The sequence below is a fragment of the Spermophilus citellus genome (assembly GCF_964194105.1).
Source record: "Spermophilus citellus genome assembly, chromosome: X".
Classification (NCBI taxonomy): Eukaryota; Metazoa; Chordata; class Mammalia; order Rodentia; family Sciuridae; genus Spermophilus; species Spermophilus citellus.
This window is the reverse complement of record NC_138190.1, coordinates 16381111-16408733: the sequence shown is the minus strand read 5'-3', so window position 1 is coordinate 16408733 and position 27623 is coordinate 16381111.

The following is a 27623-nucleotide window of genomic DNA, read 5'->3' as shown; positions in this document are numbered from 1 at the left end:
TTGAAGCAAGCTGGGAATTTGAACAGTTGGGTGTGACTATGCTCAGGGACTAAGCCCAGGAAGCTTTGGGAAGGCAGCATCCTTGGGCAGCAAAGGGGGTGAAGGATTTGCTCCCTGACTCCATGAGAGGAATGTTTGGGAGACTCCTTGAGTATAGTCTCCTTGGAGATTGGTAACTGTTGGGCCCTAGATGTGCATTGATCTAATCTCTCCAGAGCAGTCACCCCCCAGCAAAGCCTCTGGGGCCTGACTAGACCTAAGCCCTGCCTATGGGAACTCCACCTCTGCCTATGGGAACTTCTCTCACAGAACTTTGTAGCAGCTCCACCCTGGCAGTATATTGAACTGGTCTGTGCAGACAAAACTCCAGCTAACAGCGCTTCCCATCCCATCCTATCTCATACTGCTGGGAAGAGAAACTGAGAATTTTTCAACTCCAACTAGCAACCTGGTGAGCAACAAAAAAAGAGAAAGGGTTTAAAAATCCTCAGCCTCTACTTGTATGCTCAGAACATACCTCAAGAAGAAACAGAAAGAAATTTGGGCATAGATAGTGAACATATATTCTCATTGACTATTTAGACTACCCCAGGGAAAACAATTCCAATTTTTCATGAAGAATCTCCTTTTTTATTCTGTCTTTTTTTTATTCTTCTTTCGCTCTCTTTCATTTGTTTGTATGTGTGTGCTGAATGGTTCATAGCCTTATATACATATGCATATTTTTTTTCTTTTTTCTCATTTGTAGCATTTTTTTTGAAGGTAGTTTTTTTTTTGTCTTTTTTGTTGTCTGTTAGGGTTTTGACTAGTACATTTTGGTTTTGTTTTGTATTTTTTAAAATTTATTTATTTTTATTAGGTATCTATGATAGCAGAATGCATGTTGATTCATTGTACACAATTGCAGCACAACTTTTCATTTCTCTGGTTGTACACAAAGTAGTGTTGCACCATATGTGCAAGTACACATGTATCTAGGGTAATGATGTCCATCTCATCCCACTATCTTTCCTGTCCCCATACTACCTCCCCTTTGTCCAGTCAAGAGTTCCTCCATTTTCCCCATGCCTCCTCCCTCCCTATTATGGATCAGCAACCACTTTCAAGAGAACATTCAGCCTTTGCTTTTTTGGGATTGGCTTACTTCAATTAACATGACATTATTCTCCAACTCCATCCATTTACCTGCAAATGGCATGATTTTATTCTCTTTTAATGCTGAGTAATATTCCACTATGTATGTATGTGTGTGTGTGTGTGTGTGTATCACAGTTTCTTTATCTATTCATCTATTGAAGGGCATCTATGTTGCTTCCACAGTTTAACTATTGTAAATTAAGCTGCTATAAACATTGATGTGGCTGGGTCACTATAGTATGCTGATTTTAAGTCATTTGTGTATAGACTGAGGAGTAGAATAGCTGGGTCAAATGTTAGTTCCATTCCAAGTTTTCCAAGAAATCTCCATACTGCTTTCCAGATTGGTTGCACCAATTTGCAGTCCAACCAGCAATGTAAGAGTGTGCCTTTTCCCCCATATCCTTGCCAACACTTATTGTTTATATTCTTGGTAACCATCATTCTGACTGGTGTGAGATGAAATCTTAGAGTAGTTTTGATTTGCATTTTTTGATTACTAGAGATGTTGAACATTTTTTCATATATTTGTTGATCGATTGTATATCATCTTCTGAGAAGTGTCTGTTCAGCTCCTTAGCCCATTTATTGATTGTGTTGTTGTTGTTTTTTTTTGGATTTAAGTTCTTAAGTTCCTTATATATCCTGGAGATTAGTGCTCTATTTGACATGCATGCATGTGGAAAAAATTTGTTCCCCAAATGTAGGCTCTTTGTTTATCTCATTGATTGTTTCTTTTGCTGAAAAGAAGCTTTTAAGTTTGAATCCATCTCATTTACTGATTCTTGATTTTATTTCTTCACTTAGGAGTCTTGTTTAGGAAATCGGGCCTAATCTGATGTGATAGAGATTTGGGCCTACTTTTCCCGCTATTAGGTGCAGCGCCTCTGGACTAATTCCTAGGTTCTTGATCCATTTTGAGTTGAGTTTTGTGCATGGTGAGAGATAGGGGCTTAGTTTCATTTTGCTGCCCATGGCATATGTGGTAGAATGAAATTGAACTTATATCTGTCACCCTGCACTAAATTCAAAGAGGATCAAAGAACTAGGAATTAGATCAGAAACCCTATGCCTGCTAGAAGGTAATGTAGGCCCAAACTCCAACATATAGGCTCAGGAAGTGACTTCCTTAACAAGACTCCAAAAGTGCAAGAAGTAAAATAAAAAATTGACAAACAGGATGGCATCAAATTAAAAAGCTTCTAGCAAAGGAAAAAATCAAGAGTGTGAAGAGAGAACCTACACATTGAGAAAAAATCTTTGCCACTTGTACTTCAGATAGGGTTTTATCCAGGATATACAAAGAACTCAAAAAACTCAAAAGAAGAAATATGAACAATCAACAAATATTTAAAACAATTTTCAATATCTCTAACAATTAGATAAATGCAAATTAAAATTAAAACTACACTGAGATTTTATCTCACTCTAGTTAGAATGACAGTTATCAAGCATACAAGTAACACTAAATGTTGGTGAGGATGTGGGGAAAAAGGTACACTCACACATTGCTGGTGGCACTGCAAACTGGTGCAACCAGTCTGGAAAGCAGTATAGAGTGTCCTCAAAATCTAGAAATGGAACCACCATTTGACCCAGTTATCCCACTCCTTGGTATACATCTAAAGGATTTAAAATCTGTATATTACAGTGACACAGCCACATCAATATTTAGAGCAGCACAATTCCCAACTTAGCTAAGCTATGGAACCAACTTATGTGCCTTTCTTTTTTAATATTTATTTTTTAGCTTTAGGTGGACAAAATATCTTTATTTTATTTTTATGTGGTGCTGAGGATCAAACCCAGTGCCTCGTGCATACTAAGTGAGCACTCTACCTCTGAGCCACAACCCCAGCCCCCTAGGTGCCTTTCAACAGATGAATAGAGAAAGAAAGTGTGGTATACTGTATGGTCAGTTTGAATTGTCAACTTGATTGGATTAAGAGATGCCAAGGATTAAGAGGGTTATGGATGTGTCTATGAGAGTGTGTCTAGGAATGAAGACCAACTGAAATGGAGACCCTCCTTAAGCATGGGCAGCACCGATCAACAGGATAATGGTTTGGATGGAGTAAAAGTTGGAAGAACAAGGAAGCAGCAGCAGATGCAGGATCCATTCTTCTTGAATGGGTTCTTTGCTGGTATGATCATCTGAGGATATTGGATTCTTGCTTCTTCACTCTTCCAAAGCAGATTCTGCCAGTGATTCTCAGAAGCCTTCAGTCTCATACTAGGGTAGCATTGTTGATCCCTCTTGTTCTGGGCTTTAGCCTCTTGGACTGCACAGCTACTGGTTTTTCCAGCTCTCCAAACCTGCAGACAACCATTGTGGACTATCCAGCTTCTGGTCACATAAGCCAACCTAATAATTCCTCCCTTTATAATTACACTTCCTCTTGATTCTGTTCCTCTAGACAACCCTGACTAATATAGATACATTTACACTGGAAGAATAGTCAATTAAAAGAGAATCAAGTCAGAATTAAACATTAAGAAATAAATCAAAATGGCAGGAAATAAAAATCATCTCTCTATAATAACATTGAATATAAATGGTCTAAACTCTTCAATTGACAGACATTGATTGGCAGATTGGATTTAAAAACAATATCCAACAACATGTTGTTTGCAAGAGGTACACCTTACAGACAAATACACTCACAGACTGAAGGGAAAAGGTTTACTATAAAAATTATCTCAATAGGGCTGGGGTTGTGGCTCAGTGTGAGACACTGGATTTGATCTTCAACAGCACATTAAATAAATAAATAAATAAATAATGTATTGTGTTCATCTACAACTAAAAAAAAAATTAAAAATAATTATCCCATAAACAAGCAGGGGTAGCCATTCTCATATCAGGCAAAGTGCATTTCAATGCACCATGGTCTAGGGGATTTTATTCCAGGGATACAAGGCTAGTTCATTTATCAAGTGTAACTCAGCACATAGAATTAAGGATAAGAATCACATGATTATCTCAATAGATGCAGAAAAAGCATCTGACAAAATCCAACATGTATTCATGTTTGAAACACTAGAGAAACTAAGGATATAATGAACTTACCTCTACATTGTAAAGGCTTTATATGACAAACACAAGACCAACATCATACTGAATGGAGAAAAACTGAAAGCATTTTCTTTAAAATCAGGAACAAAACAACAATGCCCACTCTCACCACTCCTATTCAACATAGTCATAGAAACTCTAGCAAGACTATTAGACAAGAGAAGGAAATTAAAGTCATAGAAATAGGAAACGAACTCAAATTATCTGTTTGCTGATGACATGATCCTATATTTAAAAGACCCCCAAAAAAAACTCCATCAGAAGACTTCTAGCTGAAATTCAAATTCAACAAAGTAACAAGATACACGATCAATACATATAAATCAATCAATTCCCTATACTCCAATAATAAATCTGCTAAAAAAGGAATTAGGAAAACTATCCCATTCACAATAGCCTCAAAAAATAGTTGGAAATTAATCCAGTGAGGGATGTAAAGGACCTCTACAATGAAAACTATAGAACACTAAAGAATGAAATTGAAGTGGCTGGGGTTGTAGCTCAGTGGTTTAGTACTTGCCTAGCACATGTGAGGCACTGAATTTGATCCACAGCACCAGATAAAAATATATAAATAAAATCAAGGTATTGTGTCCATCTACAACAATAACAATAACAACAACAAAATCAAAGACCTTAGAAGATGAAAAGATCTCCCATGTTCTTAGATAGACAGAATTAACATTACAAAAAATGGCCATACTGGCAAAAATATTATACAAATTCAATGAAATCCCCATTGAAATACCAATGACAGTCTTTAGAGAACATAAAAAAGCAGTTCTAAATTTTATTTGGAAAAATAATAGACCCCTAATAGCCAAAGCAATCCTGAGAAAGAAGAGTAATGCTGAAGGCATCACAATACCAGACCTTAAATTATACTACAGAGCTATAGTAACAAAAACAGCATGGTACTGGCACAAAACAGATATGAAGACCCATGGAATAGAAGATACAGAGACAAACCCACATATAGAAGATCTTTGCCATTTGCTCCTCAGATAGGGCATGAATATCCAGAATGCATAAAGAACTCAAAAAACGTAACACCCACACACATAAAAACCCTGATTAATAAATGGGCAAAGAGACTAAACAAACGCCTTTCAAAAAGAGAAATACAAATGGCCAACAAATATATGAAAAAAATTCAACGTCTCTACCCATTAGGAAAATGCAAACCAAAACTACATTGAGATTTTATCTCATTCCAGTCAGAATGGCAATTTTCAAGAACACAAATAATAAAAAGTGTTGGCGAGGATGTGGGGAAAAAGATACACCCATACATCATTGGTGGGACTGCAAATTCATGAAACCACTCTGGAAAGCAGTATGGAGATTTTAATCAGAAAACCAGGAATGGGACCACCATATGACCCAGTTATTCAACTCCTCAGTATACATCCCAAAGATCTAAAATCAGCATACTATAGTGAGACAGCTACATTGATGTTTATAGCAGCACAATTCACAATAGCCAAGATATGGAACCAGCCTAGGTGCCCTTCAACAAATGAGTGGATAAACACACACACACACACACACACACACACACACGTACACACACACAATGAAGTATTATGATAACAAAGAATGACTTTATCTCTCATATGCAGGGGCTAGTCCAAAATAAGGGTAGTGGGGAGAGGGAAATGGGGGATTCCATCAAAATAGAAGAAAGATCAGTGGACTAGAAGAAGGGGATTAAGAAGAAGAGAGGAGGGATGGGATAAGGGAAGAACAGTGGAATGATTCTAACCTAACTTTCCTAAGTACCTATATGTATATACTAAAGTTATTCTCACCATTATGTATATCTGAAAGACACTTACTCTAAAAGTAAATAGAAGAAAGATCAGTAGAGTAGAAGAAAGGAAATAGGAGGAGAGATGATGGGAAGGAAAGAGGAAGTACTGGGGACTGACTTAGAGCAAATTATATTCCATGCCTTTATAATTATGTCAGAATGAATCCTGATGTTATGTATTAAAAAAACTCTATAAAGAGAAAAAGTTTAGGTACGTGAGTTGTAATAGTTTTCTACAGTACAAGTTGGAGGTAATGGAGAGTAGTATTGGGGATCTTAGACTGAAAGAATGATGTATAAGAACATTCCTTTTCTTCTAGAAGATTTTGAAGTAGATTTCCAATTGAAATGAAGCCATTTTCACTTAAGTCTTGTTGTATAATTTTGCTTCTGGAATTTGACCTCCTGATTTAATCATCAGCTCATTAATGATGTGACATAATACTTTTCCTCCCTGAGATATTATTTTGCTTAAGATGGTATCTATATTTGTTAAATATTTATTTTTTAGTCGTAGGTAGACACAATATCTTTGTTTCAATTTTTTTTAAAGAGAGAGTGAGAGAGGAGAGAGAGAGAGAGAGAGAATTTTTAATATTTATTTTTTAGTTCTCGGCGGACACAACATCTTTGTTGGTATGTGGTGCTGAGGATCTAACCCGGGCCACACGCATGCCAGGCGAGCGCGCTACCACTTGAGCCACATCCCCAGCCCTCAATTTTTTTAATGTGGTGCTAAGGATTGAACCCAGTGCCCAGTGTGTGCTAGGCAAGTGCTCTACCACTGAGCCAGAACCCCAGCCCCCTGGTATCTATTTTTTTAAATATATTTCTACATTCTTGAGTCAGGTGACAAAAGTTGAAGGAACATAGTTAGAGTTATAGAGATTTGGCAAATAGTTTGGAGGTGGGCCAAGTAAAATTTCAGGATACACAGTAGATCTACAATTTATAAATTGGGGGAACATTTCCATGTCAGTTATTCATGAATAAAAATAACAACTAAAAATAACAAATAAAAAACATTTCTATCTTTATTATCTGAACTTTTCCATTTTACATTAAGTAAAATGAATTTCTTTATTATTTTTGTTATTTTGTAATTTTAGCAAAGTTTTAGAAATCTATAAAAGTACAAAGACCAACACAAGCCATAATTGCTAACAATGTTTTATCACATTTGTTTATTTATTAATATTAATATTATTATTACTATTATTTAGAGTGCTGCGTATGGAACCCAGGGCCTTGCATATGCTAGGCAAGTGTTCTTCCACTGAACTACACCACCGGCCCCTGTTTCGCTTTTTATATATAAGTAAATCATTATAGGTAAACTTAAATTGCTTCCCCTGCTTTTCTCCCCTTCCTAAAGACAATTATTTTTACACATTTCATATGAACCCTTCTTAACAAACTCTTGGACTGATCTAATTGGGTTTACCTTTCAAACTTTTAGTTTTGTTTTCTGAACATTTTAAATCTCAAGGCTGGAATATCTTCTAGGATTTTCCACCTGGAAAATCATTCATCCTTCAGGACCCAATCCAAAGATCACTATATGTCTTTGAAGTCTTTCTTCAAACCCTAGGCAAATTGATTGTGAATCCCTCAGTGCTTCTAAAGCATTTATTGCCTGTCTCTATTGCACCATCAGTCAGGCTACAGTATGGTTAGGTTTGCCTGTCTTCTCACTGTGAGACCCTCACAGGTCAGAACTTTTCTTATTTATCATTGCATCTTCAGGTCCACTCCACCACTTATCATATAGGAAGCTCTCACTTAATATTTGCTGAATAAATAAATGGAAATTTAGAACATTAGAGCTGCTATAATTGCATAAATAATGCATTTACTTTGGGCAGAGAGACCTTATGGAGTGGGAGTGTGTTATGGTTTAAATATGAGGTGTCCCTTAAAAGTTCATATGTGAGACAAAATACAAGAAAGTTTAGAATCAAAATGATTGGGTTATGAGAGTTTTAACCAAATTAGCGAAATCAATCCCCTGATAGAAATTAACTGAGTGGTAACTGTAGGAATGTAGAGAGTGGCTGGAAGACGTAGGCCATTGGGGGCATGCCTATGGGGTATATATTTTGTTCTTGGTGAGCACAGCACTTTCTCTCTCTCTGCTTCCTGCTATGATATTACCAGCTTTTTTCCTCCACCACACACTTCCACCCTGACGTTCTCTCTCACCTTAGACCGTGAGGAATGGAGTTGGCCATCTGTGTACTAAGACCTGTAAAATCATGGGTCCCAAACTTTTCCTCCTTAAAATTGTTCTTGTCAGGTCTTTTGGTCAAGCAGTGAAAAAGGTGACTAAAACGGAGTTGGAAGAAAGAATTTGATGTATTATTCTTCAAGAATTGGGACTGATTTGACTTGAATTTCATGTTTACAAAAAAATCAATAGACTAATCCAAGTTTGATAAAAATTCACATTACCTGTTTGAAATTTACTATGTCTATTTCTTCCATGAACAAATGAAGATTTTAAAATGCTTCATCTCAGAGAGATGTGTAAATATAGATAGAATAGGAGAATTATGAATATTCATGAAGGATTATTACTATATTAATAGAAAAATGTGTCAAGCCCAAACTTGTTCAATCTAGGCCACAATTGCTCACTGACATAAACCATGAGCTCTAAAGAGAATTGCTATTTCCAGTTTTATGAAAATACATTATCCTTCAGAATGTTTTAATTAAAAGAACCCAATAAAATGCTTAGAAGAAAATTCAAAGTTTTTTCCTCCTTTTCCTAGTGAGGTGGTCAGGAAAAAAGCAGGTCAGAAACACCTGTTTGAAGATGGAGGACAACACATCTCACACCAGCCTCAGAAGTGTCAATTGCAATTAACATCTTGCAAACCACATAGTTCACACTGTGTTGGCAAGTCCTTTTCTACCCTTGGACTTTCATATTCCAAAGCTGTGGGGGCTTTTGGAGTGCAAATATTTCCCCAAATATTTTATTTGTAGTTTTCAAGGAGATTCTAAGCATCTGTTAGTGTCAAGGACTTCTGGGTCTTCCTGGAAGTCAACTCACTGGTCATGGCAGATGGAAGGTGGAATGAACTTGCTTTTTCTACATGTGGATATGTGAGCGTTTGTACAAGTGGCACAACAATTTGTAAGATTTTTGTGACTCAACAGTTTGTAAGATACCTGCCTATCTATGTCAGGGCTTCTTTACCTGGAGTTAATTCAGGAGGCTTAAGGACTTACATCTTTTTTTTCACTATCCTCTAACTGAAACCTAGTATTTATTTCATTTATGCATATCAGCAGTAAATCACAGTAATATTAAGCACTGATGTGTAACTTTATTACCAATGGAGCATTATAATTTTCCAATTACATTATAATTGTTGCAATTGTTGGAATATTTATGCTGATCACTTGGAAATTATGGTACTTAATGGAACTACCCCTAGACCTTATTACTTAATGTACTAATGAGAAAATGCATGTTATATCACAAATTTGTTTTTAATATTTTATTAAGTATTGATTAGCTTTGTAATACTGTATATTTAATTTTATGCAGAAAAACATTATTCTGCAAAGGAGACCATAGGTTTTACTGGATGTAAAGTGGTCTGTGGCACAAAGTTAAGAATCCTTGGTCTGTAGAGGGATTCAGCTTCCTCAAATGAAACACACTGTAGATGTAGCTGTAGTATAGACCAGTGTTTTTGAAACTTTGTAAAGTGAGTTCTGTCCTCAAATAATAGCTCATCATGTGGAAGGCCAATGTATATAATAGATCAAAATATGGTTGACTTGTTTGAAGTAGGACCCTTGATCCAATGCCCCAACTTGGTGGTCAATCATTTTGAAGTTAGCCCTGGACAATGTCAGAAAATGGAAGTTGATGATGGGCTGCAACTGTAGCTATGGATGGAGTCAAAGAGAGTAACAGAGAACAAAGATGAAAAGAAACAATTACAGAGGTGTAGGAAGGCAAGTATAGAAGCAGACCAACAAAACACAGGGGAAAGACTGGAAGTCCAATCTTGGTGCCAGTGGGTAGAGGATTTCATTGACAAGTCAGAAACAGCCTTCTTCTATTTTGGGTACTAGTTGTAGAAATCCCAGTACTTTTATTGTAAGAAGCATGCTTGCTTGCTGGAGTTTAAAGAAAAATGCATAAAAGTTTGATCTTGCTGCATGAGAGCAGACTCAGAAAAAAATGCAGATTCTCTAGACCCACACTGAAGGTTTAGTATGGAAATGACTTCTGAAAAGAACCTAGTTGTAGATCAACCTATTTAAGCTTAGTGGATGCCGTTGGCGCCTGGCCCAGATCTCCTTTACTAGTCAGCATACTCACTGATTTCACTGTTAGGGTTCCTCATCTTTAAAAAGCAAACAACTTTATCACTCAGAATTGTATGGGAGTTCATAACCCACTTGAATCAATCTGTGAAATATGGTATAATAAGAACTATGTAATGTTTTGAACAACCAACAATAAAATAATTAAAAAAAAAAGAATTAAATAAGAAGGTGGGCTGGGGATGTGGCTCAAGCGGTAGCGCGCTCGCCTGGCATGCGTGCGGCCCGGGTTCGATCCTCAGCACCACATACCAACAAGGATGTTGTGTCCGCCGAGAACTAAAAAATAAATATTAAAAAATTCTCTCTCTTAAAAAAATTCACTTTCCTCAACTCATCTTGACCCCCAATGTCATTAATAGTTGCAATTTTGTCTTTTTAAAAATATTACTTCCCACATACAGAAGGAAAGAAATTAAGTATAAATGTGCATGTGATTGAATGTCAAGAGGCTATATCACCAAGTGGGTGGGTTGTGGACTCAGAAGTCAGGATGCCTTGGCTGTCATTCCTGGGCCACCAATGGCTAGCTCTTTGACCTTGGGCAATTCATGGGATTTCTTGGTGTCTCACTTCCTACATTTATAAAAAGGGAAAAATAATAGTACTATCTACATTATAAGATTGTTTAATGGAACAGTTGATGTAACTAAAGCACTTGCCACACTGGGCATAGGGAACATTATTTATATAACTACACAGTTTCTCTGCTGTATATTCTTTTCCAGTTTATTCATATTTCATGGATTTGATCATAGCTGCAAGTCTCCAAACCCTTTTCTCACACACATTCTTTTGTTAGGATTATTTTATCACTTTAAAATTACTTGATAAAAAAGATTGTGAATAATTTATACTTGAGATTTTTTTTGGTGTAGTGAAAGAAAACTCTTCAAATAAAGAGATTTAGGGCTGGGGTTGTGGCTCAGTGATAGAATACTTGCCTAGCATGTGAGAGGACCTGGGTTCAACCCTCAGCACCACATTAAAAAAATAAACAAATAAACAGCAACAAATAAATAAAGGTTAAATTCTTTAAAAAAAAGAGAGAGATTTATGAGCTGGGGTTGTGGCTCAGAGGTACAGTGCTCACCTAGCATGCACGGGGCACTGGGTTCGATATCCTCAGCACCACATAAATGTAAAATAAAAATATTGTGTCCACCTAAAACTTAAGTATAAATATTTTTAAAAGGGAGATCTAGTGAGTCCTTGTATATTTATTGTCAACCAGGAGAAAAATAATGATAAAACAGTGAAAAATAAAAATAATAAACAGAAATAAAACCATATAGTAGAGATGATTGTGCATATCCTGATTAGAAAAGTGTTCAATTAGGATTTTGGTTATTTGTATTTTAAAACAAATGCCTTTCCCCCAGAGAATACTTTTGTTGTAATCCAATGAGAGATAAGGAAAGAATGTATGTATTATTTATTTACTAAAGTGGAAAATTTACAAGTTGGGAAATACCTGCATTAGCAGAGAAATAGGAAAATGAATGAACTACAAGTTGAGCATCCCTTGTCTGAAATGCTTGGGACTATAAATATTTCAGATTGGGGACTTTTTTGGATTTTAGAATAATTTCATAGATGTTACCAGTTGAGTATGCTTAATCAAGGATTTTGGATTCTCAGTTCAGAAATACTCAACTTGTATACAATATACAGGAATACTCATTAGTCTATACATTTTTATTGAGTTTTCCCCTAGAGTGATCTGCAAAAGGAATAAACTCGATGGACTGAGAATGCTATCTTGAGACCTAGGGTGATGTTGTTGTTGAAGCGTAGATATGACTGAAAATCTGATGGGCCAGGCACAGTGGAGCATGCCTGTAATCCCAGCAACCCAGGAGGCTGAGGCAGGAGGAGCACAAGTTCTAAACTAGTCTCAGCAACTTAGCAAGGACCTAAGCGACTTAGTGAGACCCTGTTTCTAAATAAATAAATAAATAAATAAATAAATATAGGCTGGGGATGTGGCTCAGTTGTAAAGTACCCTGGGTTCAATCCCTGGCACTAACCAACCAACAAACAAAAACAGAAAATCTGATGGGGATTCTACTGTTATTAGTCTGCTAGGGCTACCATAATAAAGTACTACAAAATGGGCAGCTTAAACAATAGGAAGTTATTGTTTCATGCTTCTGTAGGATAGAGGTCCAAGATCAAGCTGTGGGCAGGGTTGGTTCCTTATGAGGCTGTGAGAGAGAATACATTCCATGCCTCTCACCTACATTCTGGTCGTTTGTCTGCGATCTCTGTCTTGTAGAGGCATTGCCATGATCTTTGCCTTGATGTTCACATTGTGTTCTCCCTGTATGTGTGTCTGTACTCAAATTTCTCCTTTCTATAAGGATATTAGTCATATTGGAGTAGGACATAATCTACTCCAGATGACCTCTTCTTAACAAATTATATCTGTGGTGGTCCTACTTCCAAATAAGGTCAAAATTGGAGGTACTGTGGGTTAGGACTTCCACATATGAATTTTGTGGGTACACAATTTCACCCATGACATCTACTAATGGGAAAGGTATTAATTATGTTTTTAAGCTCTGTTGTGGCCAGGCATGGTGGCACATGCTTGTGATCCCAGCGTCATGGGAGGATAAGGCACGAGGATCAGAAGTTAAAGGCCAGCCCCATCAAATTAACAAGGCTCTAAGCAACTTAGTGAGACCCTATTTCAACATAAAAAATAAAAAGGGCTTGGGATGGGGCTCAGTGGTTGAGCGCCTCTGGGTTCAATTCCCAGTACCCCCCCAAAAGCTTGATTGTGCCCAGAAGTAGATTGCTAATGGGTAGACTCTTCAGATAAGGTGTAGAAATACAATGTATTCACAATCTGCAAGAATATTTCTAGCTCTTTTATGTAGCCAAACTGGATTCTTCCTCCTTTTTGCCTAAAGATATCCCTCTTGTCTACTTTCCAAGAGCTGCTCATGTTAATGCATATGCTTCTCTCTAAGGCTTTTCTTGGCCAAGGTTGCTGCTTCGTGCCTATTTTGGAACAACATCAGCCTTTAAAACAGGTGACTTAACATTCCCCAAATTACTCAATGACTTGTGTCTAGAAGAAATTATTCGAAGAGAGTCAGGGACTAGGGGAGTGATGTTTCTAAATGATAATAAGAAGACTGAATATTAAGTAGGACTATCTGCCAGGTTTTCAAAACTGACATTTGCCAGTTATTTCTTCAGAGCTTCAAAAGTGACTTACAAAGGTCTAGTTAAAAAATAAACCAAAGGCTGCACCCCTGGCAAAACTCAATTGAAATATCAAAGGATAGCAAATCTGTTGGTTCTAGGTGAAATGATGATTTTTAGAATATGTGTGAAATAATATTTAGCAGGGAAGAAGAAAGTTCAAGTTCGTAGTGAACTTGAAGAAAGTTCAAGTTTGGTTAGGTCACATGGCTATGGCTTCAGTGTTCAGATGATCACAGATACCACTGTGGGATCAATCCAATACCAACTAATATCTGTTTTTCAATTGGTTTTTCACTGCTACATATTTGTTATATTCAAAGAGTAAATGCTAACTGAAACCTGCCTTGGCTCTAATGCAGCTGTTCCAGAGTTATGTTTCAGTATTTGTGCGGGCTACATTCATAACACACTTTGTAAGAGCTTAATATAAATTCTTGGAACTCAGATAATGCCTCTGTGTCTATTAAAAGAAGTTAGAACTTTGGGATTTAAGATGAGGTTGCTTGGCAATAATAAAACAGATTAAAGGGGTGGGGGGATTGTGGCTAAGTGGTAGAGCACTTGCCTAGCACATGTGAGGCACTGGGTTCAATTCTCAGCACCACATAAAAATAAATTAAAAAATAAATAAAATAAAGGTATTGTGTCCATCTACACCTAAAACACTAGTTTTTTTTAAACCTTTAAAAAAAAAAAAAAACAGATTCAAGCAAGTCACCTTAACATGAAGCAATTCTTTCTTCTAGAAGACATTTTGTCAAAATTTAAGGAAAAAAAATGTTTCTTTTTTTAATGGAAAAAAAGCAAGTCACCACCTTGTGAAATACATTTTTTCATTTATAAAAGGAAATTTTCATTTCTAAGAACTCAATCAAATTGAAAGTAATAAATAGTAAGTATATGTTACTTTATTGTTGGAAGAGTTGAAAACATACCATCCTGTGTTTTTCACAATATCTTAAAGAATCTATTTTAAATGAAGATGGTCTTTTTTAAAATGCAAAAACAGCAGAAAGAAGACACAGGGGGAATTGAGTGACCTAGAGAATATCTTCATGACTCTGTATACCAAAGTTAGATCATTGGGGCTGGGGATGTGGCTCAAGCGGTAGCACGCTTGCCTGGCATGCGTGCGGCCCGGGTTCGATCCTCAGCACCACATACCAACGAAGATGTTGTGTCCACCGAGAACTAAAAAATAAATATTAAAAATTCTCTCTCTCTCTCTCTCACTCTCTCTCTAAAAAAAAGTTAGATCATCATTTCTTTAATTTCTCTTTTTAGATGTGGTCTCACCATGTTTCCCAGAAGACCTCAAACTCCTGGGTTCAAGAAATCCTCCTGCCTCAGCCTCTAAGTAGCTGGGACTACATGTGCACCCCATCCTACCCAGATAATCTCTTGCTGTACAAGGAAAATAGTAAATATTATAGCCTTTGAAGGCCAGATCATTTCTGTTTCAACAACTTTACTCTGCCTTTCTAACTTTATTTTTATAAGCAGAGGCAGCAGACTATAGTTTGCTAACCATTGCTATATATTATTAGGGAGATCATTATGATCAAGTCATAAATATTGAATATTGAAATAAATCAAGTTGTAAATATTGAAAATCAAATTTAGTGCTTTATTGCTTTTAAAATAATTTCACATATATTTTCTATTGGATCACTCCAGGGGAAATGAACATTGTAGGAGACCCTCTATCAATCTGTGAGTTTCTTGAAGACATATTTCATAGTCTTTTCTCCAGTGCCTAGGAGTGTTAGTAAATTGAATCAGTGCATTTCCTATAAACTCAATGTGCTTACTGTATTTCCTTGCATATGCCACTTTCCCTGTCTCAAAGATACATTTTATCCTTCCTTGCAGCTGTTCTCTTGACCCTTATACATATTAGGAATCTTCCATATTTATGCTGAATTATTTATAGATACTCCAGTTGACATAAAAAATAGGGTGGAGTAAATAACTTTCCCCCCTCACTGGCCTGTGAGGATCAACCACATTAAGTATCCATCACCAGACATTTAGAAAGGAAAAACGACTATCTACATGATGGACACAGTGGACAAAGAAGGAAAAGAGAGTCCCTTGTTCCTCTATTTCCCTAAGACAGGGTGTTCTTTTGGTCTGGCCATTCCCTTGTGATAGAAGTGGCAGGAAAGGCTGATATGCTATTGAATACTCTAGACCAGCTATGATTGCTGATGGTTCTTATTCTGAGTCATTTACTTCTATGCAGGAAGCATGTAAGGTTGCTAAATTGGATCTCAAATTATCATCTAAACAAAAAGATAAATACTTCATGGGTCTCCATGTTACCTCACTATGTCTTCCTATTTTTTGCCTTTGTGTTTCATTGACAGACATGACCACACTATTTTACAGCTCTTTCTATAAGGAGTTAGTTCCTTAGGGGTGTGGATTTTCCTGTGAATGTATATTGTTTTCACTGTTCATTTAGAAATATGTTGTAATTTCAATTTTTATTTTTATTCAATCCTTAAGTTATTTAAATGAATATTTTAGAGTTTCCCCAATTGTTCTACTTCTTTCTTTTTGTTGTTATTTTCTAGTGTTTCAGCATCTGGATCAGAAACTGGAATATACAATTTAATTTTTATTAAGACATAATATCTGTACATCATTATGGAGTATTTTGGTAACTTGATACATATATATGATGTATAATAATCAAGTCAGATCTTTCATTTTCTGCCTTTTCAAACTTTGATCATTTTGTGTTGGGTATTTTATATTCTTCTGTTCTTGTCATTTTGAAATATACCATATATTGTCTTAAGTAATAGTTTTCCTACTGTTCTATTGAATAGCCAGAATTAATTCCTCATCTCTATGTTTTGATGCTCTTATTGAACTTCTTTCTATCCTCCTGTTCCCCCCATCTTTCTCAGTCTCCAGTGAGTCCTCTTTCATTCCATTCTTCTATGAGCTTGATTTATTAGTTTCCACAAATGAGTAAGAACATATAGTGTTTGTCTTTCTGTGTCTGGCTTATTTCATTCAACATATTACCCTTCAGTTCCACCCATGTTACTGCAGACAACAGAAGTTCATTTTCTATTTTTACTACTGGAGATTGAACCCAGGTTGCTTTAATACTGAGCTTTTGAGATAAGGGCTTTTTTTCAATTTTTAAAAAATCTCATTTATTTTTTCAATTTATTCTTTTTAGTTATGATATAACACTGAGATCCACCCTGACATAATTGCAAAAGCATGGAACCCAACCTGCTCCAATTCAGTCCCCAGCACTTGTCCTCCTCCACCCCTCTTCAATCCTTACAGCTTACTTTTAAAAAAAATTAAATTCATATTCTGTGGATAAACCCAATGCCAGGACCCACCATGCCACATCTGCGCATACAAAAGTTTGGTCAGATTTAATCCACTGTTCTTACCTTTTCCTATCTCTTCTTCCTCCTCCTTGATCCACTTTGTCTACTCTACTGATCTTTCCTCTATTTTGATGAAATTCCCTCACCTTCTCTCTCTCTCTCTCTCTCTCTCTCTCTCTCTCTCTCTCTCTCTCTCTCATAAATATTGAAAATTGAAATAAATCAAGTTGTAAATATTGAAAAATTAATTTGGTGCTTTATTACTTTTTAAATAATTTCTATTGGATCACTCCAGATTTCAACTCCTCTTTTATTTTCAATTAGCTTCCGAATATCAGTAAAAACATTTGAACTTGGACTTTTTGGGACTTTATTTTACTTAGCATGATAGTATTCATTTCCATCTATTTACCAGCAAATGACATAATGTTGAGACAGAGTCTTGCTAAGTTACTGAGGCTGGCCTCAGACTTGTGATCCTCCTGTCTTAACTTCCTGAGTCACTGGGAATACAGTCGTGCATCACTACACCTGGCTCATTCTTTTTATGGCTGAATAATTTTCCATTGTGTGTGAGTGTGCCACATTTTCTTTATTTATTCATCCACTGCTGGGCATTTAGGTTGATTCTACATTTTAGCTATTGTGAATAATAATGCAGTAAACATGGGAGATGCAAGTATCTTTTTGGTAAAATGATGTCATCTCCTTTGGATATATACACAGCATTATAATTGCTAGATAATATGGCAGTTCTACTTTTAATCTTTGGAGGCACCTCCTTAGTGGCCTCCTTAGTGACCATACTAATTTACATTCCCACCAAAAGTGTATGAATTTCTCTTTTTCCACATCCTTGCCAGCATATTTTTTTGATGATAGCCATTCTAACTTAGATGAAATAGTACTCATCATGATTTTGATTTGCATTTCCTCAATGACTAGTGATCCTGAGCACTTTTTCATATACTTGTCAGCCATTTGTATGTATTCTTTTGAGAAATGTCTATTTCTTTAGCCCATTTTAAAATTATTTGGTTTTTGGTGTATAGCTTTTTGAGTTTCTTATATATTCTGGATAGTAATCACTTGTCAGATGAATAGTTTGCAAATATTTTCTTCCATTCTTTGGTTGTCTCTTAATCCTATTGATTAGTAGAATATACAACTTCTAGGCTGGATGCAGTGGTGCATACCTGTAATCCCAGTGGCTCAGGAGATGGAGGCAGGAGGATTGTGAGTACAAAGCTAGCCTCAGCAATTTAGTGAGGCTCTAAGCAACTCAGTGAGACTCTGTCTCTAATAAAATACAAAATAGGGCTAGGGATGTGGTTCAGTGGTCGAGTGCCCCTGAGTTCAATCCCTGGTACCCATCCTTCTCCCCCCAAAATATACAACTTCTAAATTTGGGAATTTAAAGATTTTTTGGTATCACAATACCTTAAACAATTTTTGCAAATGTTTCATGGCAATAGCAAATGAACATTGAATTGAAATTTTATGTTTATGTTTATACAGATATAGATATGTATAAGATATGAACATAAAATATATAATACTGTCCATATACACATATTGAATCATGTATAATTGTGTATGCATATATTCAATGAAGTTTAATAACTGTAATATTAAAATATTTTATATCTATTTTTGGCTAGATATTTTTCAAATTTGGAAGAAGTTCTTTTTATGGTTTTTATTGGTGCATTATAATTATACATAATAGTGGGATTCAATGTGAAATATTCATACATGCACATAACATAGTTTAATCAGTCTCATTCTCCACTACCTCCCCTTTCCCTTCCCTTCTCCTTCCTCCCGATCCCCTTCTTTATTGGTTTCTATTCTTTCATGAGGTCCTTTCAAAACTTGTTTTTTGTATTATTAAACAATATTTTGTGGAAGGCCATGAATTTGGACTAAGCAATCACATGGGGCTTGACAGACCAAACCAATATAGAGTTCAATCACACTTAGTGAGCTTTGGTTGGTTCCAGGAGGTCCTGTAGTCAATTAACTAAGCTGTAAACAATTAACTAAGCTGTAAATAATTAACTAGTTAAGCTGTAACCAATTTACTGGTTAATTGACTAGACTATAAACAATTAAGTTGTTTTCTATTTCTCACTTCTGTTTTGCTATAAATGCTATCTGATCATGTTGTTGACTGGAGTTCTCAGAACCTGCCTGATTTTCAAATTGTCTTTGTTTTGCTTTGGTCAATTAAACTCTACTAAATTTGAATAGTCTAAGGAATTTTCCCTTTAACAGTATTTTTTTGGGGGGTGGTTACAGGGGATTGAACTCAGGGGCACTTGACCACTGAACCACATCCCTAGCCCTATTTTGTATTTTACTTAGAGATAGGATCTTACTGAGTCGCTTAGTAACTCACTTTTGCTGAGGCTGGCTTTGAACTTACCATCCTTAGCCTTAGCCTCCAGAGCTGGGATTATAAACTGGGATTAAAAGCATATGCCACTGAACCTGGCCTTTTAATGGTATTTACAGAACTCTCCAAAGTATATATTTTGACAAAATGTTGTCAGTACTTAGAGATTTATGAATGATATATTTTGATGGCTTGCATTTTTATAAAACATACTTAGAGGGCTGGGGATGTGGCTCAAGCGGTAGCGCGCTCGTCTGGCATGCGTGCGGCCCGGGTTCGATCCTCAGCACCACATACAAACAACGATGTTGTGTCCGCCGATAACTAAAAAAATAAATATTAAAAGATTCTCTCTCTCTTTCCCTCTATCACTCTCTCTTTAAAAAAAAACATACTTAGAGATATTTTAAAAATTCTTGTCTATAATAAGTGAATCAGAGATAATAAGACTGATATTATACACTATTCAGTATTAACAAAAAATGTTACATGTTCAGATAAAAATTGATTCTGACCTCACTTTACATTGTTGACCACAAACCTTAATTAGGCACCAAGAATAGCTTACTAAATCCAGTGCCAATTGTCCCTCCCTCCCTTTAAGAGGGCTATTTTAATGCTTCTCAAAAGTCCCAAATCATGTTTGTCTTACATTCAAAAAGTCCTGGACTCAATCCTCGGCACCACAAACAAACAACTTCAAAATCTCTTTCCACTCCTCACTATTGGCTGACAACCTTGCTTCTTGTTTCAGCAAAAAGAGTCTTGGTCAGAAGAGCACGTCTTTGCCCTCCCACTGGCAAGCAGCCCCACCTGCTTGCCTCTGTACCCACACACCATGCCCACTCCTGACATCATGGATCAGTTGCACATCCTTTGCTCTTGTGGAGGCCATCCTGCCATCTGCCACTGCCTGTCCCCATGTAAATTAGATCCTTAAGGCTCTTGGTTGCTCAGGGGCTGAGTATGGCTGTGACAAGTGTCCTCTCTCCTCCGTCAATGTCCCATTCCCTTTGGGATCATTACAGCCTCAGCCCTCAAAGATGATACACAATTTTTGGTCTTAAAATAAGACTTCTTTAACCATGTCCAGCTGTTGTCTCCATTTATCTGCCACCCTGAGTCAGCTACTTCCCCATCTTGCCTTCTTCATCCTTCATTACATCTTTCAGTACAATTCCACCTGCCCCACCATTAAGGGCACAATGACTCTATATGTTGCCAAGACCAATGTTTAACTCTTTGTTGATTTATCAGCAGTATTTGACATGGTTGATCACACCTCCTTTCTGGAAGCCTTCCATTTGGGTTCTTGTATTCATTTACCTCTCAGTCTCTTTCTATCCCTCTGCCTAAATTGTGATAAAATACACCTAACATAAAATTTTCTTTCTTTTCTCCTTTCTTCCTTCTCTCTCTTTCTTTCTTTTCCTTCCTTCCTTCCTTCCTTCCTTCCTTCCTTCCTTCCTTCCTTCCTTCCTTCCTTCCTTCCTCTCTCTCTCTCTCTCTCTCTCTCTCTCTCTCTCTCTCTCTCTCTTTCTTTCTTTCTTTTTCTTCACTACGGATAGAACCCAGAAAGGGCTTTTACCTCTGAGCCACATCCCTAGTCTTTATTTTTTTGTGTAGAGACAGGGTCTTGCTGGCTTGCTTATGGCCTCACCAAGTTGCTGAGGCTGGCTTTGAATTTGCAATCCTCCTGCCTCAGTCTCCCAAGTTGCTAGGATTATGGATGTGTGCCACCATACCCAGCAAAATTTATCATTTTAAATGTTTTTAAGGGTACAGTTCAGTGGCATGAACTACATTTACGTTGCTGTGCGGCCATCACCACTATCCATTTACAGAACTCAAACTCTGTACCTATGAAATACCAAGTCCCACTCCCCTCACTTCTCAGTCTCTCCTTGACTTCTAAATGTTGCCCTGCTCTAGGGCTCAGCCCGTTGACACCATCTCTGCTCTAGTTCCACTTCTTCTCTAGGTGATCTATTTCATCTGAACCTCTGGTACTAAATACCATTTCCACAGTGGTGATCCCCCAATTTGGATCACTGCCTAGACTACTTTCCTGAACTTCACATTGAGATACCCATATTGTCTGATAGCTCTATTTAGAGATCTAATAGGCATCATAAACATAATATTTTCCAAACCAAATTTTGTTTTTTATCCCCAAACCTGCTTCTCCCCTAGCATTCCCTACTCCAATAGTCCCTACCTCACTATTCTCTGACTCCCTGAGACTTAGAGCTAGGAGTTCATTCAATAAAAGACCCAAGAGAGCAAGGATTCCTGTTTTGTCCACTGAGGTATCTCTAGTGCCTAGAACTGTACCTGGCACAGAGAAGCTTCTGTAAGATTCTATGTGATCTAATTTTGGCTACAGCTTTCCTTTCACTGTCTGGCTTGCTGCACTAAAGCCACTTGCTTCAGTGTGCCAAGCACATTCATACTTTGAATCTTTGTTGTTAGTATTCTTCAACTTGGTTCTGGGGTGATATCAAGACTATGAATCTAAGAGAAAGTTTTTTTTTTTTTTAAAGAGAGTGAGAGAGGAGAGAGAGAGAGAGAGAGAGAGAATTTTAATATTTATTTTTTAGTTATCGGCGGACACAACATCTTTGTTTGTATGTGGTGCTGAGGATCGAACCCGGGCCGCACACATGCCAGGCGAGCGCGCTACCACTTGAGCCACATCCCCAGCCCCCTAAGAGAAAGTTCTTAAGGAGAACTTTTACTTGTCATCCCCTTCCCACACCAAATGTGATCTTCAAGGTAAACAGATGCACAGAGGAGGCAAACCAGGCTATTACTTCCTAGGGCGATAGCTCCAAACCATACTGCAATCACATGTATATCACAGAAAACTCCTTTACTAAGAATTGAACCAAGGGGTGCTGAGCTACATTTTCAGTCTTTATTTTATTTTATTTTTTTAAGAGAGAGAGTAAGAGAGGAGAGAGAGAGAGAGAGAGAGAGAGAGAGAGAGAGAGAGAGAGAGAGAGAGAGAATTTTCCAACATTTATTTTCTAGTTCTCGGCGGACACAACATCTTTGTTGGTATGTGGTGCTGAGGATCGAACCCGGGCCGCATGCATGCCAGGTGAGCGCGCTACTGCTTGAGCCACATCCCCAGCCCCATTCTCAGTCTTTATGATCTCCCTGCCTCAGCTTCCTGAGCCACTAGGATTACAGGTGTGTGTCAACACATCTCGCTGTCTATGACACACTTTAAGTTTAGGTTTGTATCCCTTTCTCTCTCTAGGAGGACCCAGTTATTTATGAGTTTATTGTGTTGTTTTAATTCATTGATTTATTTTTTAAAACAGACTTTGTAGGGCAGGAAGGAAAGGAGAGTGAGAAGTTACCCTTCATAATGTGTGGTGCAATTGTGATTTTCTCTGGTTTTATAGATGCTGACCTTGAGTAAAATTGAAATTGGGTAAAATTTTCACTCAAGGGCACACGGGCCATAGTGATGTTTCTGTAGTATTCCAGTTCTCTGGTGCATGCTACTGTTCCATCTACTATGTGTCACCAAAGGGACTGGAATTACCTCTTTTTTTTTTTTTTTTTTTTTTTTGAAAAGAAGCCAGGTTATAGAGGTTTCATGTGACAAATCAGAAAAGCATAATTAAATATATTTATAGACTGCCAAAACCCTGTAGAAATATTCCATTTCACCACCCATTAGAAAATGACCAATGAGAACAGAAGTGCTCATCTCAACATGGCATTAATAGAATTTTGTGAGTCTGATGCAAATCGATTAGGCTTTTTGGAAACAAGATGTCAATCTAGTTAAGGGCAACTTTGCTGAGGCCCAAATGCCATGATGGGCAGCTGTGCTAGGACAGATCATGATGGTGCACTGTCTGGTACCCCCCAGTCCCCCTTCCCCAATTTCTTATCTGCTCCTGGCTCCAGTGGGTGTCTATTTCCAATACCTTAGTTTTCTTCGGGAGGCCCACCCTAGGGGTTTTGGAGCATACCTTTCTAAGGTAAGGGGAGCCAGAAGCCCTGGGAATTTGTTCCCATGGGCAGTACTTCATTAATGACTGGTGGACACAGGAGTATGACAGCCTCCACCACTTGGCCTGAGGTGGGATAATTCTGTGGCATAACTTATGCTCCAGGTCTCCCATGTGGTGTCAGGTACAAGATAACTTCTGTGGGACTTGAGAAAGTGCCCTTGTTCGGGTTTTTCCTGGAAACACTTTCTAACAAATCACTTGTAAGGTTTCCAACCTCAGCTGTGCTTGCATTACTGTTGGGCAATCCTTTCAGCTCTTCCCTATTCCCTACACCTGATTTCTTTTTCAAGACCTTTAGAGAGTTGAGGCAGGTCATCAGGTGGCCTCTGTTCTCCCTGTTCCTACTTCCTCAGCCCTATGACTCTATGTTAGTCAGCTTCCATTACTCTAACACATCCTTGAGATAATTGACTTATAAAGAGGAAAAATTTACTTTGACTTACAGTTTTAGAAGTTTTCAGTTTTTGTTCTCTTGGCCTCATTGCATTTGGGAGTGTGGCGAGGCAGCTTATCACAGCAGGGACCATGTGGTAGAACAAGCTGTTTATCTCAAGGTGGATGTGAAGCTGAGAGAAGGAGGAAGGGGAAGGCCCCGAATCCCAATATCCCCTTCAAGGACACTTCTGCCCTCTAAGCTCCACATCTCAAAGCTTCCACAGCCTCCCATTAGTGCCACTCTGGAGATCAAGCCTACATTTAACACATGGGTGTTTCTGGGACATTTCAGATCCAAATTATAGCAGACCTTCATACAAGTTTTTGCCATCAGCTTTTCTACTTGAACTCCTTCTCAGAGTTTCTACTTCTGGAGGCTGGATTTCATTCCCTCCTCTGAGCCTTAGTCACCAATGACCTCTTCTTAACCTCTATCATTTTCTTCACCTTGGCTTATAAACATGTTTAAATATTGCTCAGATTGAAATTTGGCATGGTCATTTTTTTTTCCTTCATATTAGATATCTCCAAACCCGGCTACCCAGCTACCATCCTCTTTCTCTTTCTCTCTTTGGCAGTAGATATTGCAAATGTTAAATAAGTGCTCTACCACTGAGTGACATCCCCAGCCCCCCCTTTCTTTATTCTTAATCAGGAGTCTCAGAAGGGACACGTCCACTTACTGCCTCAATTCTTCATTCATGTCACAACCCATAGTAACCTACCTGTTTTTTTCATATAGTCATACAACAAGGATTTATTGAAAATCATGCACAAGGCTCTGAAAGATTCCAGGCAATACCATTCCCTTTCTATTCTAAATTCTGGAATGTAAAATGAATGAAGTACCTTCGAATTGTGTGCTGTGGTGCCCCTCACAGAAGCAATTTGCTTTTATGAAATAAAAAGAAAGGATTTATTTATTATGAAGGGAGACAAAGAACCTGTGAAAGAGGTAACAACATACTTTGCCTAATTCTTAGTTATTAAGTTATTATTTCCATAATGCCATTCTCCAATGTGGCAGATATCATGGATGTGTCATCCTGGAACCACCCAGTCCTTAAGGGAACAGCACTTCATTGTATTGCAAGGAACAGCTTCCATCTCCTTCAACCCCAACATGTCAGAAGGTGAAGGGAGCTAGCTTATTCTTATTGGGCTCCAGATTCCTGCAACAGAAACCATTATAGAGAAGACGCTGGTCCAACCTCAGTATCTCAGCTCTACTTCCAGCCATAGAGGGGGTTGGTGTGTGATTCAAACCCAACCAGAGTCAATCTTTGGGATTTTTCAGCTTGAAACTATGACTGTAAGGTCTTATTGCCTCTCATGACCAAGCAGGACAACGTAAGTCACAAGGTGCTGGTAGCCATAGTTCCTGCCTCCCGAGAAAGCCAGGATGAAAGGGACATGACCAATCAGCAGAGAGAAGCAGAAAGAGGAGGAAAGGGAGACCTGCTGGATTGAGGCTCCAAGGCCTCCAGAACTGTGACCTGTTTTTTGAAAAGCTTCCACAGTCAATTGAAACTCTTCTGAGGTCAGCAATGACTTTTTTTTTTTTTTTTTTTTTTTTTTTTTGGTACCAGGAATTAAACTCAGGGGCATTTAACCACTGAGCCATATACCCAGCCTTTTATATATTTTATTTAGAGACAGGGTCTCATTAAGTTGCTTAGGGCCTCTCTGAGTTGCTGAGGCTGGCTTTGAACTTGCCATCTTTCTGCCTCAGCCTCCGAGCTACTGGAATTACAGGTGTGCACCACTGCACCTGATAGCAATGACCTTTTAATTCTTCATGTCTCCAAGGATATAGAAGGAAGAACTAACTCTAACTCAGACTCAGTTTTTCCCACTATACATTAACAACATGGATTATGGTTATGACCTCAAAAGGTGTGAGGATTTCTCCTTAGCAGAAAACAGGCAATTCTTTAGTAGACACTAGCAGGATGTCCTCTAATCTAATTAAGTTCTGATGCATATACCTGGAGATAGTTTCAGATCCTACAGGTTGAGGGCTCAGTCCCCAAGATGCCTCCCCAACCTGTTCCACTGTAAATGCTAGTCACAAGCCTCAAGTTATTTTAACCTGTGTTTCTGGCCAACCGGCTACAAATCAAAGCTCCCACAGTCCCCTCTTCAGATTCAACTAACTTGCTTGACTGGCTCCCACAACTCGAGGAAACTTAGGTTTACTGGTTTATTGTTAATGGTATTTTAACAAGACAGATGAAGGGAAACACAGGGTAAAGAATGACAGGTGTGTGGAGCTTCCATGCCCTCTGGGAACATCACCTTTTAGGGAACTCCATGTGTTCAGCTATCCAGAAGCTTTCTGAACCCTATTCTTTTCAGTTTTTATGAAGATTTTATTGCATAGCTATGATTACTAATAGAGTGAGTGGGAAAACCCAGCAAAACTTGTCTATTCAGATACTTCTTTGCCTTTCTGTGCAGCAATCCTGCCCCCCTGGGTATGGGGCAGGAACCCTCTGGAACAAGGAGGGTCTTCTGACCTACTTTCAGTTGAGGTAGGTCAGAGTCATGAGCCAGATCCATGGATGAAGTCCCAAATACGTATATCCTATATCACAATGCTCTGCCTTATGAGTATACTATGTGCCAAGCCCAATGTCAAAACTTATGATGTGTATCTCATTGTTGCTGCTACCTTAACTCCTCCCCCAATGCACCAGTTCCCTTAAATTTCATGGTCCAAGCCTGAAACTTAAGAGACACCTGCCATTCCTCTTTCCCATTCTACCATATTCCAGCCCATTAGCAAGGAACTTTTAACTCAATTACTAAAATACATTCTGAATCTCTCTTTGTTCAGGTCACCATAACCTCTAGCCTTTTCATCATTTTATCCACTTGTTCTAGCATAATCCATTTATTATAGCAGTAGTGAGGTCATTAAAATGTAAGCCAGGCAACTCCACTGCTTAAAACCTTCCAAGGATTCCCATTACACTTAGAATAAAACCAGTACTTCTTGCCAAAATGGCCTACAAAGCCTCACTAGCCACTTTCTTTCTCACCTCATCTCATGCCACTCTCATCTATGCTCAGGCCATATTGTATTTCTTTTGAGTTCTGAGAACACATATATGTTTCCATCTCAGGGCCTTTGTACATGCGGCCTCTGCTGCCTGGAATGTCATTTTCCTCAGTTCCTTCTCACCATATCAATTTCAGTTTTCTTGGAGAGATGCCTCTCATACCACCACTCCTCCCTCTCCCCCATTATTCTCTTCCTTAGTATTTGTTTTCATATAACTTAGTAGGATTTATAATTATCCATTTATTAGTTTACTTAGCTTTGTCTGCCCTTTTTTTCCTAGTGATAAGCTCTGAGGACAGGGACATACTCAGCTTCATTTATTGTTTTCTCCCCAGAACAGTAGGAATGGAACAGTGCCTACACTTAATAGAGGTTCAGGTCATTTAGCTCAAACATTTCCTTCTTGGTGAAGCACTCAGCCCCATGGGAGAAATAGGTCATCTTCCTCTGGAGTCCTATAGCAGTTTGTATAGTTACTTTCCCAATGGCACACACAGCTTACAATTATGTTATTATTTACTTGTTTGTCTCCTGCACCAGACTGTGGCAAATAGGTTCCTAGAATACAAAACTACATTTTACTTACTTTGAAACATTCAGCATCTATCGAACTGCCTGAATTATAGTAGGTGTAATAAAATATGCGATGAATGAATGAATAAAATGTTATTATCATGATAAAGGGTGACTAAAAGCATTGAGAGGTAGATGTCGGCAATTTCTCTGAGGACA